The sequence below is a fragment of the Kogia breviceps genome, chromosome 19 (genome assembly GCF_026419965.1).
Source record: "Kogia breviceps isolate mKogBre1 chromosome 19, mKogBre1 haplotype 1, whole genome shotgun sequence".
Classification (NCBI taxonomy): domain Eukaryota; kingdom Metazoa; phylum Chordata; class Mammalia; order Artiodactyla; family Physeteridae; genus Kogia; species Kogia breviceps.
In genome coordinates this window covers 29,837,235-29,858,351 of record NC_081328.1, presented here as the reverse complement: position 1 = coordinate 29,858,351, position 21,117 = coordinate 29,837,235, and the positions used below count along the sequence as shown (strand labels likewise).

The following is a 21,117-nucleotide window of genomic DNA, read 5'->3' as shown; positions in this document are numbered from 1 at the left end:
ATCCATTTACATTTAAGGTAATTATCGATATGTCTGTTCCTATTCCCATTTTCTTAATTGTTTTGTGTTTTTTATTGTAAGTCTTCTCCTTCTCTTGTGTTTCTTGCCTACAGAAGTTCCTTTAGCATTTGTTATAAAGTTGCTTTGGTTGTGCTGAACTCTCAGCTTTTGCTTGTCTGTAAAGGTTTTAATTTCTCCATCAAATCTGAATGAGATCTTTGCTGAGTAATCTTGATTGTAGCTTCTTCTCCTTCATCACTTTAAATATGTCCTGCCACTCCCTTTTGGCTTGCAGAGTTTCTGCTGAAAGATCGGCTGTTATCCTTATGGGTTTTCCCTTGTGTGTTTTTTGTTGTTTTTCCTTTGCTGGTTTTAATATGTTTTCTTTGTATTTAATTTTTTTTTTTTTTTTTTTACACAGGCCTCTCACTGCTGTGGCCTCTCCCATTGCAGAGCACAGGCTCCGGACGTGCCGGCTCAGCGGCCATGGTTAATGGTCCTAGACACTCTGCGGCATGTAGGATCTTCTTGGACCAGGGCACAAACTTGTGTCCCCTGCATCAGCAGCCAGACTCTTAACCACTGGGCCACCAGGGAAGCCTAGTTTTTTACAGTTTGATTAATATGTGTCTTGGCATGTTTCTCCTTGGATTTATCCTGTATGGGACTCTGTGCTTCCTGGACTGATTAACTATTTACTTTCCCATATTAGAGAAGTTTTCAACTGTAATCTCTTCAAATATTTTCTCAATCCCTTTCTTTTTCTCTTCTTCTTCTGGGACCCCTATTACCAGTGGTTTTATCATTTTGCAGACTATGCTGACCACTCATTCCAGACTGGACAGTACATGCAATGTGTAAAAACTAATGTGTGTTTCATTGAAATTTTATGTCAACCTACTTCTTTAAGTGTTTATAGTGGACCATGATATTGAGAACCAAACAGGATTAATTTGTATATGTATAAATTTTGCCAGACAAGTTTGTCACCATATGTTTTCAAATATCCATCACAAAACTTCTATAATATAAGCAAAAATTTATTGAGAAACAAGAAGAATTCTAATCCTGTAGCCTATGGAAAGAATACCACATTCATAGAAAGATAGACAAAATGAAAAGGCACAGGATTATGTACCAGATGAAGGAACAAGATAAAACTCCAGAAAAACAACAAAATGAACTGGAGATAAGCAAACTTCCAGGAAAAGAATTCAGAATAATGATAGTGAAGATGATCCAGAACCTCAGGAAAAAAATGGAGGCAACAATCAAGAAGATGCAAGAAATGTTTAACAAAAACCTAGAAGAATTAAAGAACAAACACCTAGAAGAGTTAAAGAACAAACACCTAGAAGAATTAAAGAACAATCAAATAGAAATGAACAATACAATGACTGAACTGAAAAATACACTAGAAAGACTCAATAGCAGAAGAACTGAGGCAGAAGAAGAGATTAGTGACATGGAAGACAGAATGGTGGAATTCAATGCCACAGAACAGAATAAAGAAAAAAGAATGAAAAGAAATGAAGACAGCCTAAGAGAACACTGGGACAACATGAAACATATTAACATTCACATTATAGGGGTCCCAGAAGGAGAAGAGAGAGAGAAAGGTCCCAGAAAATATTTGAAGAGATTATAGTCAAAAACTTCCTTAACATGGGAAAGGAAATAGCCACCCAAGTACAGGAAGTGCAGAGTCCGAGGCAGAATAAACCCAAGAAGAAACACCCTGAGACATATAGTAAACAAATTGACAAAATATAAAGACAAAGAAAAATTATTAAAAGCAACAGGGAAAAATGACAAATAACATACAAGCAAACTCCCATAAGTTTAACAACTGATTTTTCTCAGCAGAAAATCTACAAGCCAGAAGGGAGTAGCATGACATATTTAAAGTGATGAAAGGGAAGTACCTACAACAAATATTGCTGTACCAGACAAGGCTCTCATTCAGATTTGATGGAGAAATCAAAAGCTTTACAGACAAGCAACAGCTAAGAGAATTCAGCACCACCAAACCAGCTCTACAATAAATGCTAAAGGAACTTCTCTAAGTGGGAAACACAAGAGAAGAAAAGGAACTACAAAAACAGACCTAAAACAATTAAGAAAATGCAAATAGGAACATACATATTGATAATTACCTTAAATGGGGGTGGATTAAATGCTCCAATCAAAAGACACAGGCTCGCTGAATGGATACAATAACAAAACCCATATATATGCTGTCTACAAGAGACCCACTTCAGACCTAGGGACATATACACTGAAAGTGAGGGGGTGCAAAAAGTTAATCCATACAAATGGAAATCAAATGAACGCTGGAGCAGCAATACTTATACCAGATAAAATAGAGTTTATTTTTAAATTTTATTTATTTTAACTTTACTGGAGTATAATTGCTTAACAATGGTTTGTTAGTTTCTGTTTTATAACAAAGTGAATCAGCTATACATATTAATATATCCTCATATCTGCTCTCTCTTGCGTCTCTCTCCCACCTTCCCTATCCCACCCCCTCTAGGTGGTCATAAAGCACCGAGCTGTTCTCCCTGTGCTGTGTGGCTGATTTCCACTAGCTATCTATTTTGCATTTGGTAGTATATATAACTCTATGCCACTCTCTTACTTTGTACCAGCTTACCCTTCGCCCTTGCTGTGTCAACAAGTCCATTCTCTACATTTACGTCTTCATCCCTGTCCTGTCACTATGTTCTTCAGAACATTTTTTTAACATCTTTATTGCCGTATAATCACTTTACAATAGTGTGTTAGTTTCTGCTTTACAACAAAGTGAATCAGTTATACATATACATATGTTCCCATATCTTTTCCCTCTTGCATCTCCCTCCCTCCCACACTCCCTATCCCACCCTTCTAGGTGGTCACAAACCACCTAGCTGATCTCCCTGTGCCACGCAGCTGCTTCCCACTAGCTATCCATCCTATGTTTGGTAGTGTATATATGTCCATGCCACTCTCTCACTTCATCACAGCTTACACTTCCCCCTCCCTGTATCCTCAAGTCCATGTTCTAGTAGATCTGTGTTTTATTCCCATCCTACCCCTAGTCTCTTCATGACATTTTTTTCCTTATATTCCATATATATGTGTTAGCATACGGTATTTGTTTTTCTCTTTCTGACTTACTTCATTCTATATGACAGACTCCAAGTCCATCCACCTCACTACAAATAACTCAGTTTCATTTCTTTTTATGGCTGAGTAATATTCCATTGTATATATGTGCCACGTCTTTATCCATTCATCTGTCAATGGACATTTTGGTTGCTTCCATGATCTGGCTATTGTAAATACAGCTGCAATGAACATTGTGGGACATGACTCTTTATGAATTATGATTTTCTCATGGTATATGCCCAGTAGTGGGATTGCAGGGTCGTATGGTAGTTCTATTTGTAGTTTTTTAAGGAACATCCATACTGTCTTCCATAGTGGCTGTATCAATTTACATTCCCACCAGCAGTGCAAGAGTGTTCCCTTTTCTCCACACCCTCCCCAGCATTTATTGTTTCTGGATTTTTTGATGATGGCCATTTTGACTGATGTGAGATGATATCTCATTGTAGATTGATTTGCATTTCTCAAATGATTAATGATGTTGAACATTCTTTCATGTGTTTGCTGGTAATCCGTATATCTTCTTTGGAGAAATGTCTATTTACGTCTTCTGCCCATTTTTGGATTGGGTTGTTGGTTCTTTTGTTATTGAGCTGCATGAGTTGCTTATAAATTTTGGAGATTAATTCTTTTTCAGTTGCTGCATTTGCAAATATTTTCTCCCATTCTGAGGGTTGTCTTTTGACCTTGTTTATGGTATCCTTTGCTGTGCAAAACTTTTTAAGTTTCATTAGGTCCCATTTGTTTATTTTTGTTTTTATTTCCATTTCTCTGGGAGGTGGGTCCAAAAGAACGTTGCTGTGATTTATGCCATAGAGTGTTCTGCCTATGTTTTCCTATAAGACTTTGATAGTGTCTGACCTTCCATTTAGGTCTTTAACCCAGTTTGAGTTTATTTTTATGTATGGTGTTAGGGAGTGTTCTAATTTCATACTTTTAAATGTTCCTGTCCAGTTTTCCCAGCACCACTTATTGAAGAGGCCGTCTTTTCTCCACTGTATTTTCTTGCTTCCTTTATCAAAGATAAGGTGACCATATGTATGTGAGTTTATCTCTAGGCTTTCTATCCTGCTCCATTAATCTATATTTCTGTTTTTGTGCCAGTATCATACTGTCTTGATTACCACAGCTTTATAGTATGGTCTGAAGTCTGTGAGTGTGATTCCTCCAGCTTTGGTTTTCTTTATAAAGATTGCTTTGGCTATTCGGGGTCTTTTGTGTTTCCAGACAAATTGTGAAATTTTTTGTTTTAGTTCTGTGAAACATGCCATTTGTGGTTTGATAGGGATTATATTGAATCTGTAGATTGCTTTGGGTAGTATTATCATTTTCACAATGTTGATTCTTCCAATCCAAGAACATGGTATATCTCTCCATCTGTTTGTACCATCTTCAATTTCATCAGTGTCTTATGCATACAGGTCTTTTGTCTCCTTAGGCAGGTTTATGCCTAGGTACTTTATTCTTTTTGTTGCAGTGGTAAATGGGAGTGTTTTCTCAATTTCACTCTCAGATTTTTCATCTTTAGTATATAGGAATGCTACAGATTTCTGTGAATTAATTTTGTGTCCTGTTACTTTACCAAATTCCTTAAATAGCTCTAGTAGTTTTCTGGCAGCATCTTTAGGATTCTCTATGTATAGTATCATGTCATCTGCAAAGACAGACAGCTCTACTTTTCTTTTCCAATTTGGATTCCTTTTATTTCTTTCTCTTCTCTGATTGCTGTGGTTAAACTTCCAATGCTATGTTGAATAATAGTGGTGAGAATGGACAAACTTGTCTTGTTCCTGACCTTAGTAGAAATGGTTTCAACTTTTCACCATTGAGAATGATGTTGGCTGTGGGTTTGTCATTTATTGCCTATATTCTATTGAGGAAAGTTCCCTCTATGCCTACTTTTTGGAGGGTTTTTATCATAAATGGATGTTGAATTTTTAAATATTTTTCTGCATCTATTGAGATGATCATATGGTTTTTCTCCTTCAATTTGTTTATATGCTTTATCACACTGATTGATTTGCATATATTGAAGAATCCTTGCATCACTGGGATAAACCCCACTTGATCATGGGGTATGATGCTTTCAATGTGTTTCTGGATTCTGTTTGCTAGTATTTTGTTGAGGATTTTTGTATCTATATTCGTCAGTGATATTGGCTTATAGTTTCCTTTCTTTGTGACATCTTTGTCTGGTTTTGGTATCAGGGTGATGGGACCTCATCGAATGTGTTGGGGAGTGGTCCTCCTTCTGCTATATTTTGGAAGAATTTCAGAAGGATCAGTTTTAGCTCTTCTCTAAATGTTTGATAGAATTCGCCTGTGACGCTTCTGGTCCTGGGCTTCCATTTGTTGGAAGATTTTTAATCACAGTCTCAATTTCAGTGCTTGTGATTGGTCTGTTATGTTTTCTATTTCTTCCTGGTTCAGTCTCAGAAGGTTGTGATTTTCTAAGAATTTGTCCATTTCTTTCATGTTGTCCATACTATTGGAATATAGTTACTTGTAATCTTTCAAGATCCTGTGTATTTCTGCAGTGTAAGTTGTTACTTCTCCTTTTTCATTTCTAATTCAATTGATATGAGTCTTCTCCCTTTTTTTCTTGATGAGTCTGGCTAATGGTTTATCAATTATGTTTATCTTCTCAAAGAACCAGCTTTTAGTTTTATTGTTCTTTTGTTTAGTTTCCTCCATTTCTTTTCATTTATTTCTGGTCTGATCTTTATGATTTCTTTCCTTCTGCTAACTTTGTGGGTTTTTTGTTCTTCTTTCTCTAATTGCCTTAGGTGTAAGTTTGGGTTCTTTATTTGAGATATTTCTTGTTTCTAGAGGTAGTATTGTATTGCTATAAATTTCCCTCTTGGAACATTTTTTTGCTGCAGCCCGTGGGTTTTGCATCATGGTGTTTTCATTGTCATTTATTTCTAGGTCTTTTTTGATTACCTCTTGATTTCTTCAGTGATCTCTTTGTTATTAATTAGTGTATTATTTAACCTCCATATGTTTGTACTGTTTACAGATTTTTTCCTGTAATTGATATCAAGTCTCATAGTGTTGTGGTCAGATAAGATACTTGATAGCATATCAATTTTCTTACATTTATCAAGGCTTCATCTGTGACCCAAGGTATGATCTCTCCAGTTGAATGTTCCATGAGCACTGGAGAAGAAAGTGTATTCTGTTGCTTTTGGATGGAATGTCCTATAAATATTAATTAAGTCCATCTTTTTTAATGTATTATTTAAAGCTTGTGTTTCCTTATTTACTGTCATTTTAGATGATCTGTACATTGGTGAAAGTGGGGTGTTAAAGTTCCCTACTATGATGGTGTTATTATCCATTTCCCCCTTTATGGCTGTTAGTATTTGCCTTATGTATTGAGGTTGCTCTTATGTTGAGTGCATAAATATTTACCATTGTTATATCTTCTTCTTATATTGATCCCTTGATCATTATGTAATGTCCTTCTTTGTCTCTTTTAATAGTCTTTATTTTAAAGTCTATTTTGTCTGATATAAGAATTGTTACTCCAGCTTTCTTTTGATTTCCATTTTCATGGAATATCATTTTCAATCCCCTCACTTTCAGTCTGTATGTGTTCCTAGGTCTGAGATTGTTCTCTTGTAGACAGCATATATATGGATCTTGTTTTTGTATCCATTCAGCCAGTCTATGTCTTTAGTTTGGAACATTTAATCCATTTATATATAAGATAATTATCAATATGTATGTTCCTATTGCCATTTTCTTAATTGTTTTACATTTGCTTTTGTAGGTCTCTTCCTGCTCTTGTGTTTCCTGCCTAGAGAAGCTCCTTTATTATTTGTTGTAAAGCTGGTGTGTTTGTGCTGAATTATCTTAAATTTTGTGTGTCTGTAAAGGTTTTAATTTCTCTGTGGAATCTGAATGAGATCCTTGCTGTGTAGAGTAATCTAGGTTTTAGGTTTTTCCTATTCATTACTTTAAATATGTCTTGCCCTTCTGGCTTAGAGTTTTTGCTGAGAGATCAGCTGCTAACCTTATGAGGATTCCCTTGTATGTTATTTGTTGTTCTTCCCTTTCTGCTTTTAATATGTTTTCTTTGTATTTAATTTTTGATAGTTTGATTAATATGTGTCTTGACATGTTTTCCTGTATGGGATTCTCTGTGCTTCCTGGACTTGATTGACTATTTCCTTTCCCATATTAGCGAAATTTTCAAGTATAATCTCTTCAAATATTTTCTCAGTCCCTTTCTTTTTTTTTTTTTTTTTTTTTTTTTTTTTTGTGGTACGTGGGCCTCTCACTGTTGTGGCCTCTCCCATTGCGGAGCACAGGCTGTGGACGCGCAGGCTCAGCAGCCATGGTTCACGGGCCCAGCCGCTCCGCGGCATGTGGGATCTTCCCGGACCAGGGCATGAACCCGTGTCTCCTGCATCGGCAGGCGGATTCTCAACCACTGTGCCACCAGGGAAGCCCCTCTCAGTCCCTTTCTTTTTTTCTTCTTCTGGACTCCTATAATTCGAATATTGGTGCATTTAATGTTGTTGCAGAAGACTCTAAGAGTATCCTCAATTCTTTTCATTCTTTATTCTGCTCTTTAGTAATTATTTCCACTATTTTTTTTTTTTTTTTTTTTTTTTTTTTTTTGCGGTACGCGGGCCTCTCACTGTTGCGGCCTCTCCCATTGCGGAGCACAGGCTCCGGACGCGCAGGCTCAGCGGCCATGGCTCACGGGCCCAGCCGCTCCACGGCATGTGGGATCTTCCTGCACTGGGGCACGAACCCGCGTCCCCTGCATCGGCAGGCGGACTCTCAACCACTGCACCACCAGGGAAGCCCTATTTCCACTATTTTATCTTCCAGGTCACTTATCCATTCTTCTGCCTCTGTCATTCTACTTTTGATTCTTTCTAGAGAATTTTTAATTACATGTATTGTGTTGTTCATCACTGTTGGTTTGCTCTTTAGTTCTTCTTGGTCCTTTATAAACGTTTCTTGCATTTTCTCCAATCTACTTCCAAGATTTTGGATCATCTCTACTATCATTATTCTGAATTCTGTTTCAGTAGACTGCCTATTTCCTCTTCATTTGTTTTGTCTGGTGGGTTTTTCCTTTGCTCTTTCATCTGCTGTGTGTTTCTCTGTCTTCTCATTTTGCATCACTTACTGTGTCTGGAGTCCCCTTTTAACAGGCTGCAGGTTCATAGTTCATGTTGTTTGTAGTGTCTGTCCCCAGTGACTGAGGTTTTTTCAGTGGGTTGTGTAGAATTCCTGGTGAAGGAGACTAGTGCCTGTGTTCTGGTGGATGAGGCTGGATCTCGTCTTTCTGGTGGGCAGGGCATCTGGTGTTGTGTTTTGGGGTGTCTGTGACCTTATGATTTTAGGCAGTCTCTCTGCTAATGGATGGGGTTGTCTTCCTGTTTTGCTAGTTGTTTGGCATAGCGTTTCCAGCATTGTACCTTGCTCATCATTGAGTGGAGCTGCATCTTAGTGTTGAGATGGAGATCTCTGGTAGAGCTTTTGCTGTTTGATATTATGTGGAGCTGGGACTTCTCTGGTGGATGAATGTCCTGAACTTGCCTCTCCCACCTCAGAGGCACAGGCCTGACACCTGGCTTGAGCACCAAGACCCTGTCTGTCACAAGACTCAGCAGAAAAAGTAGAAATAAAGAAAGAAAGAAAAAATTAAAGTTATTAAAAGGAAAAATAAAAATTAAAAAATTTTTAAAGTAGTAAAAAGAGAGAGGAAAGAAAGAAAGATAGAAAGAAAGAAAGAAAGAAGAGAGCAACCAAACCAAAAAACAAATCCAATGGTGATAACAAGAGTTAACAACTATACTAAAAAAAAAAAAAAAAAAAAAAAAAAAAAAAAAAAAACTGGACAGACAGAACCCTAGGACTAATGGAAAAGCAAAGATATACAGACAAAATCACACAAAGAAGCATACATATACACACTCACAAAAGGAAAAATATATATTTTTATTAAAAAAAAGAAAAGGAGGAAGAGAGCAATCATGTCAATAAAAAATCTACCAATGATAATAAACTCTAAATAATAAACTAATTCAAACATAAAACTAGGAACAAATTAGATGCAGAAAGCAAACCCCAAGTCTACATTTGCTCCCAAATTCCACCATGTCAATTTTGGGACTATTCATTTTCTACTCAGGTGTTCCACAGATGCAGGGTATATCAGGTTGATTGTGGAGATTTAATCCACTGCTCTTGAGGCTGTTGGGAGAAATTTCCTTTTCTTTTCTTTGTTCTTGCAGCTCCTGGGGTTCAACTTTGGATTTGGCCCTTCCTCTGCATGTAGGTCAACTGATGGCATCTGTTCTTTGTTCAGACATGACAGAGTTAAAGTAGCGGCTGACTGGGGGCTCTGGTTCACTCAGGCCAGGGGGAGTGAGAGGTAGAGAATGTGGGGTGAGCCTACTGCAGCAGAGGCTTGCCTAATGTTTCACCAGCCTGAGGCATGATGTGCATTCTCCCAGGGAAGTTGTCCCTGGGTCATGGGACCCTGGCAATGGCAGGTTGCACAAGCTCCCAGGAGGGGAGGTGTGGATAGTGACGTGTGCTTGCACACAGGCCTCTTGGTGGCTGTAGCAGCAGCTTTAGGATCTCAAGCCTGTCTCTGGTGTCTGGGGTGATAGCTGTGGCTAGGACCCACCTCTGGAGCTCATTTAGGTAGTACTCTGTATCCCCTCTCCTCACACACCCTGAAAAAATGGTCTCTTGCCTCTTAGGCAGTTCAGACTTTTTGCCAGACACCTCCCGGGCTAGTTGTGGTGCACTAGAGCCTCAGGCTGTGTTCCCCCAGCCAACCCAAGTTCTCTCCCTGGGATCTGACCTTCAAAGCCAGAACCTCATCTCCCAGCACCCACCCACTCCAGCAGGTGAGCAGACAAGCCTCTCAGGCTGCTGAGTGCTGGTCAGCAATGATCCTCTGTGTGGGAATCTCTCTGCTTTGCTCTCTGCACCCCTGTTGCTGTGCTCTCCTCTGTGGCTCCAAAGGTTCTCCTCTCCCCTGCCACTCTCTCTCTCTGCCAGTGAAGGAGTTTCCTAGTGTGTGGAAACTTTTCTTCATTCACAGCTCCCTCCCAGAGGTGCAGGTCCTGTCCCTATTCTTTTGTCTCTGTCTTCCCTTTATTCTTTTGCCCTACCCAGGTATATGAGGGGTTTCTTGCCTTTTGGGAAATCAGAGGTCTTCTGCCAGCATTCAGGCAGTGTACTGTAGGAGTTGTTCCACTTGTCATTGTATTTCTGATGTATTTGTGGGGAAGAAGGTGATCTTCACTTCTTGCTCCGCTGCCATCTTGAAGGTCTCCCCTCAGATAAAATACACTTGAAAATAATGAATGTTACAAGAGACAAGGAAAGACACTACACAATGATGGAACAATCAATCCAAGAAGAAAATATAACAGTTATAAATATATATGCACCCAACATAGGAACACCTCAATACATAAGGCAAATGCTAACAGGTATAAAAGAGGAAATCAACAGTAACACCATAATACTGGGACACTCTAACACCTCACTTACGCCAATGGACAGATCATCCAGACAGAAAATTAATAAGGAAATGTAAGCTTAAATGACACAATAGACCAGATAGATTTAATTGATATTTATAGGACTTTCAATCAGAAAAATGGCAGATTACACTTTCTTCTCAAGTGCACATGGAACAATCTCCAGGCTAGATAACATCTTGGGTCACAAATCAGGCCTCAGTAAATTTAAGAAAATTGAAATCATATCAAGCATCTTTTCCAATCACAAAGCTATCAGATTAGAAAAATATTACAGGGAAAAAGACATAAACACACAAACACATTGAGAGTAAATTGTACATTACTAAATAACGAAGAGATCAGTGAAGATATCAAACAGGAGATCAAAAAATAACTAGAGACAAATGATGAAAAAACACAATGATCCATAACCTAAGGGATGCAGCAAAAACAGTTCTGAGGGGGCAGTTTATAGCAATAGAATCCTACATCAAGAAACAAGAAAAATCTCAAATAAAAAATCTAACCTTACACCTAAAGGAACTAGAGAAAGGAGAATAAACAAAACCTAAAGTTAGTAGAAGGAAAGAAATCATGAAAATCAGGGCAGAAATAAATAAAACAGAAACAAAGAAAACAGTAGCAAAGATTAAAAAAAAAAAAAACCTAAAAGCTGTTTCTTTGAGAAGATAAAAAATCTTGATAAAACTTTACCCAGACTCATCAAGAAGAAGAGAGAGAGGACTCAAATCAATAAAATTAGAAGTGAAAAAGGAGAACTTACAATAGACATCACAGAAATACAAAGAATCATAAGAGACTACTACGAGAAACTGTATGCCAATAAAATGGACAACATGGTAGAAATGGACAAATTCTTAGAAAGGTATAACCTTCAAAGACTGAACCAGGAAGAAATAGAAAATATGAACAGACCAATCACAAGTAATGAAATTGAAACTGTGATTAAAATCTTCCAACAAAAAAGAGTCCAGGACCAGATGGCTTCACACGTGAATTCTATCAAACATTTAGAGAAGAGCTAACACCCATCCTTCTCAAACTCTCCCAAAAATTCACAGAGGAAAGAACACTCCCAAACTCATTCTACAATGATACCATCACCCTGATACCAAAATCAGACAAAGGTACTACAAAAACAAGAAAATTACAGACCAATATCACTGATGAATATAGATGCAAAAATCCTCAACAAAATACTAAAAAACAGAATCCAACAACACATTAAAAGGATCATATATTATGATCAATTGGGATTTATCCCAGGGATGCAAATATTCTTCAATATATGCCAATCAATCAATGTTACACCATATTAACAAATTGAAGAATAAAAACCATATGATCACCTCAATACATGCAGAAAAAGCTTTTGACAATTCAACACCGATTTGTGATAAAAACTTTGCAGAAAATGGGCATAGAGGGAACCTGCCTCAACATAATAAAGGCTATATACAACAAACCCACAGCAAACATCATTCTCAATGGTGAAAAACCAAGAGCATTTCCTCTAAGACCAGGAACAAGACAAGAATGTCCACTCTTGCCTCTTTTATTCAACATAGTTTTGGAAGTCTTACAAATAGCAATCAGAGAAGAAAAAGAAATAAAATGAATCCAAACTAGAAAAGAAGAAATAAAACTGTCAGTGTTTGCAGATGACAAGATACTATACAAAGATAATCCTAAAGATGCCACCAGAAAACTACTAGAGCTAATCAATGAATTTGGTAAAGTTGCAGGATACAAAATCAGTATATAGAAATCCCTTGAATTCCTATACACGAACAATAAAAAATCTGAAGGAAAAATTAAGGGAACAATCCCATTCACCATTGCAACAAAATGAATAAAATACCTAGGAATAAAGCTACCCCAGGAAACTAAAGACCTGTACTCAGAAAATTATAAGACACTGATGAAAGAAATCAAAGAAGACACAAACAGATGGAGAGATATACCATGTTGTTGGATTGGAAGAATCAATATTATGAAAATGACTCTACTACCCAAAGCAATCTACAGATTCAATGCAATCCCTGTCAAACTACTAATGGTATTTTTTTACAGGACTAGAACAAAAAACCTTAAAATTTGTATGGAGACACAAAAGACCCCAAATAGCCAAAGCAATCTTGAGGGAAATAAACAGAGCTTGAGGAATCAGACTCCCTGACTTCAGACTATACTACAAAGCTACAGTAATCAAGACAGTATGGTACTCACATAAAACCAGAAATATAGATCAATGGAACAGGATAGAAAGCCCAGAAATAAACCTACACACCTATGTTGAACTAATCTATGAAAAATGAGTCAAGGATATACAATGCAGAAAAGACAGTCTCTTCAATAAGTGGTGCTGGGAAAACTGGGCAGCTACATGTAAAAGAATGAAATTAGAACACTCCCTAACACCATACACAAAAATAAACTCAAAATGGATTAAAGACCTAAATGTCAGCCTGGACATATAAAAATTTTAGAGGAAAACATAGGCAGAACACTCTATGACATAAATCACAGTAAGATCTTTTTGACCCACCTCCTAGAGTAATGGAAATAAAATAAAAAATAAACAACTGGGACCTAATGAAACTTAATAGCCTTTGCACAGCAAAGGAAACTATAAAGAAGATGAAAAGAAAACCTTCAGAATGGGACAAAATATTTGCAAATAAAGCAACTGACAAAGGATTAATCTCCAAAATATACAAAGAACTCAGGCAGCTCAATATAAAAAAGAAATAAAAAACCCAATCAAAAAAATGGGTGGAAGACCTAAATAGACATTTCTCCAAAGAAAACATTCTGATTGCCAAAAAGCACATGAAAGATGCTGAACATCACTAATTATTACAGCAATGCAAATCATAACTACAATGACATATCACATCACATCAGTCAGAATGGCCATCAAAATATCTACAAACAATAAATGTTGGAGAGTGTGGAGAGAAGGGAACCCTCCTACACTGTTGGTGGGAATGTAAATTGATACAGCCACTATGGAGAACGGTATGGAGGTTCCTTAAAAACTAAAATTAAAATGACCATATGTAATCCCAGTACTGGGCATATACCCAGATAAAACCATAATTCAAAAACACACATGCACCCCAATATTCATTGTAGCACTGTTTACAATAGCCAAGTCATGGAAGCAACCTCAGTGCCCATCGACAGACAAATGGATAAAGAAGATTTGGTACATATATACAATGGAATATTACTCAGCCATGAAAAGGAATGAAATTGGGTCATTTGTAGAGATGTGTATGGACAGAGTCTGTCATACAGAGTGAAGTAAGTCAGAAAGAGAAAAAATATATCATATATTAATGCATATATGTGGAATCTAGAAAAATGGTATAGATGAACCAGTTTCCAGGGCAGAGGTAGAGATACAGATGTGGAGAACAGACATGTGGAGGCCGGAAGGGGAAAGTGGGGCGTGGGTGGTGGGATGAATTGAGAGATTAAGATTCCCAAGTATACACTGATATGTATAAAGTAGATAAGTATTAAGAACCTGCTGTATAAAAATAAAATAAAGTTCAAAAAAAAGTTATTGAGTTAAATAAGATAAAACCAGTACAATGGAAATATCAATCAAAGTTTTTGCCTGGGGCAATGCCATTATATACCATTCTAAAATTTCTTTAGCAAACATAGTTAGGAATATCTAAAATAAACTACTAAGGTAATGAATAATAAAGAAGAGTCTTAGGAGATATATTAAACTGTAAATTAAATCATTGTCTCATTTTCACAGCATATACAAATGAGCTTAAATTCATGAGACTCTTTCAATTTTTTTGCTTTTTCACGAAAGCAAAAGAGTGTCAAAAATTTACACACATATTATTTACCATGTAGTGAGACCCAAAGAAATTACTGTGCTATTGTTGAAAACAGCACATTGTTCTAGTTTCAGGCTTGCTGAAGTGTACCATATCATAAGACCTACCATAATAAAACAAACCACGTTGGAAGCCTAGTGCTTTCAACACTTTAATTTTCACAAAATTATGCAAATTAAGAGTCAATATGCTCAGGTATTTTCTGATGAGAAAACTGAGGTTCAGAAAGTTTCATTAGTTTACCTGCTGTGGTAAAGGTGCTCATCAAGCATACCCAGCAGTCAAGCAGTCAGATGCAGCAATCATGTATTCTTCTTTAATTTTTTTCTTTTCTAAGCTATACAAACCTTGACAGTGGGAAGAAACTATACTGTTTCCTTTGGGGAAACATAGAATGATTAATCATACTATTTAAATTTCAACTGTAAAAGTGTTGCACCTCATCTTTGAATGGGAACCTAGAGACCTAAGAGCAGAATTCTCAAAATGAGCCTTTCTGCCCAGTAGCTAGTTTCAATACTCTCCTTCTGTTTGCTTAGGGAAGGCACTTCTCAGTATATTTGCTGACTGTTCTTTCTAAGTGAAGACACTTAGGAAGGATATAATGGCTTCATGGGCAAAAATCATAAAATGAAATACTCCAAGCCATGTACATTTTACTACATTAAATCAAAAACACACCATCTACTACAATCCACCCAGTAAACAAAAAGCAAGCAAGAAAAATGCTAAGCAAATATTTTTAACAAGAAAATGTTTTTTTGGTTCTATAATGTTCATAAAATTAATAAATATTTATTGTATAAATTTGCATAATAAAGGAAAAAACCACAAACTTACACAAAACTCACCTAAAACACTAGCTAGAAATAAGCATTATTTTAATTTTACTAAAGTCTTCAATTTTTCAGAAATAAGAGATTATACTATATATGCTGTTTTGTAATTTGTTTTTTAATTGCTAATATAAATTGAGAATTTTTCTTCTTATTACATATTCTTCTAAAGAATTATTTCTAACATTTGCCTATTAAAGTATTATATGTATAGTGTAATTTAACCAATTCCTTATTATTAGTCATTGTGATGACAAATATTTCATGAAATGTCATGAAATTAAAACTCTGAAAAACAAATTTTTCATAAATGTTAGATGAGGAATTCATTGTCAAAAACGTTGAAGTACTTTTTGAAAGAGTTGTGACATATTTTATCAGATACGTAATAACTTCCAGACTCTCTAAAAAAATTCCTGTTGCAGTGCGTATTTTAACCTATAGCTTTGCCAGTACTAAATATTTTCATTTAAATAGTTTTGAAAAGGTGACAGCTGAAAATTCTACCTAATGTTGAATAATTTATATTTACTTAACATTGAGCTTGATTATTATGTATATTTGTATATAAACACATTTATTTTTATTGGCCATTTAAAAAAATTTCCTTTGAAATTTTCCTTTTTTTTCTTAATAGAAATGTTTATCTTTTTATACAGATTCAAAGAGCTACTTATATATAAGAACTAATACTCCTTGGATTGTCATTATATTACAAATATTTTCTCCAGCTTTTTTTTAATCCATTTTATTTTGCTTTTATGTACTAATGCATGATTTTCTCCCTTGCTTTAAATTAAATTCTTTTTTTGTTTTACTATGATGCACAAACACACATGAACACACAAATTTACAGAGAAGTGGAAAAAACACTGCAGTATGTTAGTGTCCACAGTATTAGCCTAAAGTTATCCATAACACACCCTTAGAATTATTTTAATGTTTGTAAAATTTATAGTAATGTCACCTCTCCTATTCCTATAATTGAAGACTTGTGCTTTCTCTCTCTTTTATTTTTTCCTTATCAGTTTGGTTTTGGGGTTTCATCAATTTTATTGATCTTATCAAAGAGTTGTCTGGTTTCAAAAAGAAAGCACTAGAAAAAATATTAATGAATTAATAATATATGTAATATAATGCAAAAAGAAAAAAAAACAGACACAACTGCACCACATACAAAATAATAGCACAGTTCTATAAAAATTACCTGGGTTTGTTTGTAAAAGAAATAAATAACAGGAGGGGGCGAGGCCAGGGCAGCAGGAGCTGGTGCAGTGACAGCAGAGAGAGCTGCGGGGACAGCAGACCATGATAAAGTCACACAGGCAGCAGTCCGGGCCATGAGGAGAGGGACTGCCAAGAAGCCATGGGAGGTTAGGCATGCAATGGGCAACGCTCGAGCTGGGAAGCAACATGGTGCTGTTCAAGGAGTATGGAGTCATCCTACCTGTGTCTTTAGAAGAGTCCCAAGTAGGGCAGCTGTATTCTGTGGCAGAGACCAGGGAAAATGGGAATGGGTGGTGGTGAAAGTGTGGAGGTCCTGGTGAACGAGACCTATGAAAAAGCGATGAGAAGGGCCAGTACATGCACAAGATCTATCACTTACAGGGCAAAGTGCCCAAGTTTGTTCGAATGCTGGCCCTAGATGGAGCCCTGGATATATATGAAAAAGCATGGAATGACTACTTTTATTGCAGAACTGTTATTACAAATAAGTACATGAAAGGAGACTTTCTGATTAAAATGTAAACCTGGCATAAACCAGATCTTGGCACCCAGGAAAATGTGCATAAACTGGAGCCTGAGGCATGGAAACATGTGGAAGCTATATATATAGACATTGCAGATCAAAGTGAAGTACTTAGACAGCATTACAAGGCAGAGGAAGATCCAGAAAATTTTAAATCTATCAAAATAGGCTGAGGACCCTTGATCCCAATTGGAAGCAAGAACTTGTAAATCAGAAAGACTGCCCATACTTGTGTGCATATAAACTGGATACTGTCAAGTTCAAGGGGGGGCCTACAGAACAAAGTGGAAAACTATACATAAGCAAGAGAGGCATCTGTTTACAAACTTCCACTGGCAGCTATTCTGTTGGATAAATAACTGTGTTGACCTGACTATGGGGAACATTTGAAGGATGGAAGAAGTGACAAAGAGACAGCTGGATGAGATGAGACAGAAGGATCCAGTGAAAGGAATGATGGAAGATGACTAAAGCCATCCCTCCCTTTTCTGCACCTTTTACAGGACAGTGGTCAATAGGAAGGCCCAGCAGCATCACCCTCCCAAATGACAGAGCATCCACAGACACAGCCTTTCTGGGTCCATTCTTCAGGCAACTTTCAATCCCTTACTTTAGCTGATTCCAGATGCCTTTTAATACTGTGAACAAAGAGGCTGTCTGATTTTTTTTTGAATTTTTGAATTTTATTTATTTTTTTTATACAGCAGGTCCTTATTAGTCATCAATTTTCTACATATCAGCGTATACATGTCAATACCAATAGCCCAATTCATCACACCACCACTCTCACCACCACCACTTTCCCCCCTTGGTGTCCATACGTTTGTTCTCTACATCAGTTTCTCAATTTCTGCCCTGAAAAGAGGTTCATCTGTACCATTTTTCTACATTCCACATATATGCATTAATATATGATAATTGTTTTTCTCTTGATGACTTACTTCACTCTGCATGACAGTCTCTAGATCCACCCACTTTTCTACAAATGACCCAATTTCATTCCTTTTTATGGCTGAGTAATATTCCATTGTATATATGTACCAAATCTTCTTTATCCCTTTGTCTGTCGATGGGCACTTAGGTTGCTTCCATGACTTGGCTATTGTAAACAGTGCTGCAATGAATATTGCGGTGCATGTGTGTTTTTGAATTATGGTTTTCTCTGGGTAAATGCCCAGTAGTGGGATTGCTGGATCACATGGTAATTCTATATTTAGTTTTTTAAGGAATCTACATACTGTTTTCCATAGCAGCTGTAGCAATTTACATTCCCACCAACAGTGAAAGAAGGTTCCCTTTTCTCCACACAATCTCCAGCATTTGTTGTTTGTACATTCTCTGATGATGACCATTCTAACTTGTGTGAGGTGATGCCTTATTGTAGTTTTGATTTGCATTTCTCTAATAATTTGTGATGTTGAGCAGCTTTTCATGTGTTTCTTGGTCATTTGTAGGTCTTCTTTGGAGAAATGTCTAATTAGGTTTTCTGCCTATTTTTGTTTGGGTTGTTTGTATTTTTAATATTGAGCAGCATGAGCTGTTTATATATTTTGGAGATTAATCCTTTGTCTGATAATTCATTTGCAAATACTTTCTCTCATTCTGAGGGTTGTTTTTACATATTCTTTATCGTTTCCTTTGTTGTGTAAAAGCTTTTAAGTTTCATTACATCCCGTTTTTTATTTTTGTTTTTATTTCCATTACTCTAGGAAGTGGGTCAAAAAAGATCTTGCTGTGATTTATGTCAAAGAGTGTTCTTCCTATATTTTCCTCTAAGAGTTTTATAGTGTCCAGTCTTACATTTAGGTCTCGAATCTATTTGGAGTTTATTTTTGTGTATGGTGTTAGGGAGTGTTCTAATTTTATTATTTTACATGTAGCTGTCCAGTTTTCTCAGCACCACTTATTGAAGAGACTGTCTTTTCTTCATTGTATATCCTTGCCTCCTTTGTCATAGATTATTTGACCATAGGTGTGTGGGTTTATCTCTCGGCTTTCTATCCTGTTCCATTGATCTATGTTTCTGTTTTTTTGCCAGTACAATATCGTCTTGATTACTGTAGCTTTGTAGTATAGTCTGAAGTCAGGGAATCTGATTCCTCAAGCTCAGTTTTTCTCCCTCATGACTGATTTGGCTATTCGTGGTATTTTGTGTCTCCATACAAATTATAAGATTTTTTTTTCTTGTTCCATAAAAAATGCCAATGGCAATTTGATAAGGATTGCATTGAATCTGTAGATTGCTTTGAGTAGTATAGTCATTTTCACAATATTGATTCTTCCAATCCAAGAACATGGTATATCTCTCCATCTGTTGGTATCCTCTAATTTCTTTCATCAGTGTCTTACAATTTTCTGCATGCAGGTCTTTTGTCTCTGTAGATAGGTTTATTCCTAGGTATTTTATTCTTTTTGTTTCAATGTAAATGGGAGTGTTTCCTTAATTTCTCTTTCAGAATTTTCATCATTAGTGTATAGGAATGCAAGAGATTTCTGTGCATTAATTTTGTATCCTGCAACTTTACCAAATTCATTGATTAACTCTAGTAGTTTTCTGGTGGCATCTTTGACATTCTATATATATATATATATAGTATCAGGTCATCTGCACAGTGACAGTTTTAATTCTTCTTTTCCAATTTGTATTCTTTTATTTCATTTTCTTCTCTGACGTCCATTGCTAGGACATCCAAAACTATGTTGAAAATAGTGGTGAGAGTGGACATCCTTGTCTTTTTCCTGATCTTAGAGGAAATGCTTTCCGTTTTTCATCATTGAGAATGATGTTTGTTGTGGCTTTGTTGTATATGGCCTGTATTTTGTTGAAGTAGTTTCCCTCTATGCCCACTTTCTGCAGGTTTTTTATCATAAATAGGTGTTGAATTTTGTCCAAAGCTTTCTCTGCATCTATTGAGATGATCATATGGTTTTTATTCTTCAATTTGTTAGTATGGTTTATCACATTGATTGATTTATGTATATTGAAGAATCCTTGCTTCCTTTGGGTAAATTCCACTTGATCATGGTGTATGATCATTTTAATGTGCTGTTAGATTCTGTTTGCTAGTATTTTGTTTAGGATTTTTGCATCTATATTCATCAGTGATATTGGTCTGTAATTTTCTTTTTTTTGTAGTATCTTTGTCTGGTTTTGGTATCAGGGTGATGGTGGCCTCATAGAATGAGTTTGGGAGTGTTCCTCCCTCCAATATATTTTGGAAGAGTTTGAGAAGGATGGGTGTTAGCTCTTCTCTAAGTATTTGATAGAATTCCCCTGTCCAGCCATCTGTTCCTGGACTTTTGTTTGTTAGAAGGGTTTTAATCACAGTTTCAATTTCATTACTTGTGATTGGTCTGTTCATATTTTCTATTTCTTCCTGGTTCAGTCTTGGAAGGTTATACCTTTCTAAGAATTTGTCCATCTCTTCCAGGTTGTCCATTTTATTGGCATAGAGTTGCTTGTAGTAGTCTCTTAAGATGCTTTGTATTTCTGTGGTGTCTGTTGTCATTTCTCCTTTTTCATTTCTAATTTTATTGATTTCAGTCTTTTCCGTCTTTTCCTTGATGAGTCTGGGTAATGGTTTATCTATTTCGTTTACCTTCTCAAAGGACCAGCTTTTAGCTTTATTGATCTTTGCTATTGTTTTCTTGGTTTCTATTTCATTTAATTCTGCTCTGATCTTTATGATTTCTTTCTTTCTTCTAACTTTTGGTTTTGTTTGTTCTTCTTTCTCTAGTTCCTTTAGCTGTAACGTTAGATTGTTTATTTGAGATTTTTCTTGTTTCTTGACCTAGGCTTGTATAGTTATAAACTTCCCTCTTAGAACTGCTTTTGCTGTATCCCATAGGTTCTGGATCATGATGTTTTCATTGTCATTTGTCTCTAGGTATTTTCTGATTTCCTCTTTGATTTCTTTGGTGATCTCTTGGTTATTTATTATCATATTGTTTAGCCTCCATGTGTTTTTGTTTTTTTCATTTTT

At 36.2% G+C, this 21,117-nt stretch overlaps 1 pseudogene; it reads left to right on the top strand.

Moving 5' to 3' along the window:
* Positions 1 to 16,797: 16,797 nt before the first annotated feature.
* On the top strand, positions 16,798 to 17,605 carry LOC131746004 (phosphatidylinositol transfer protein alpha isoform pseudogene; annotated as a pseudogene).
* The last annotated feature ends 3,512 nt before the right edge of the window (positions 17,606 to 21,117 follow it).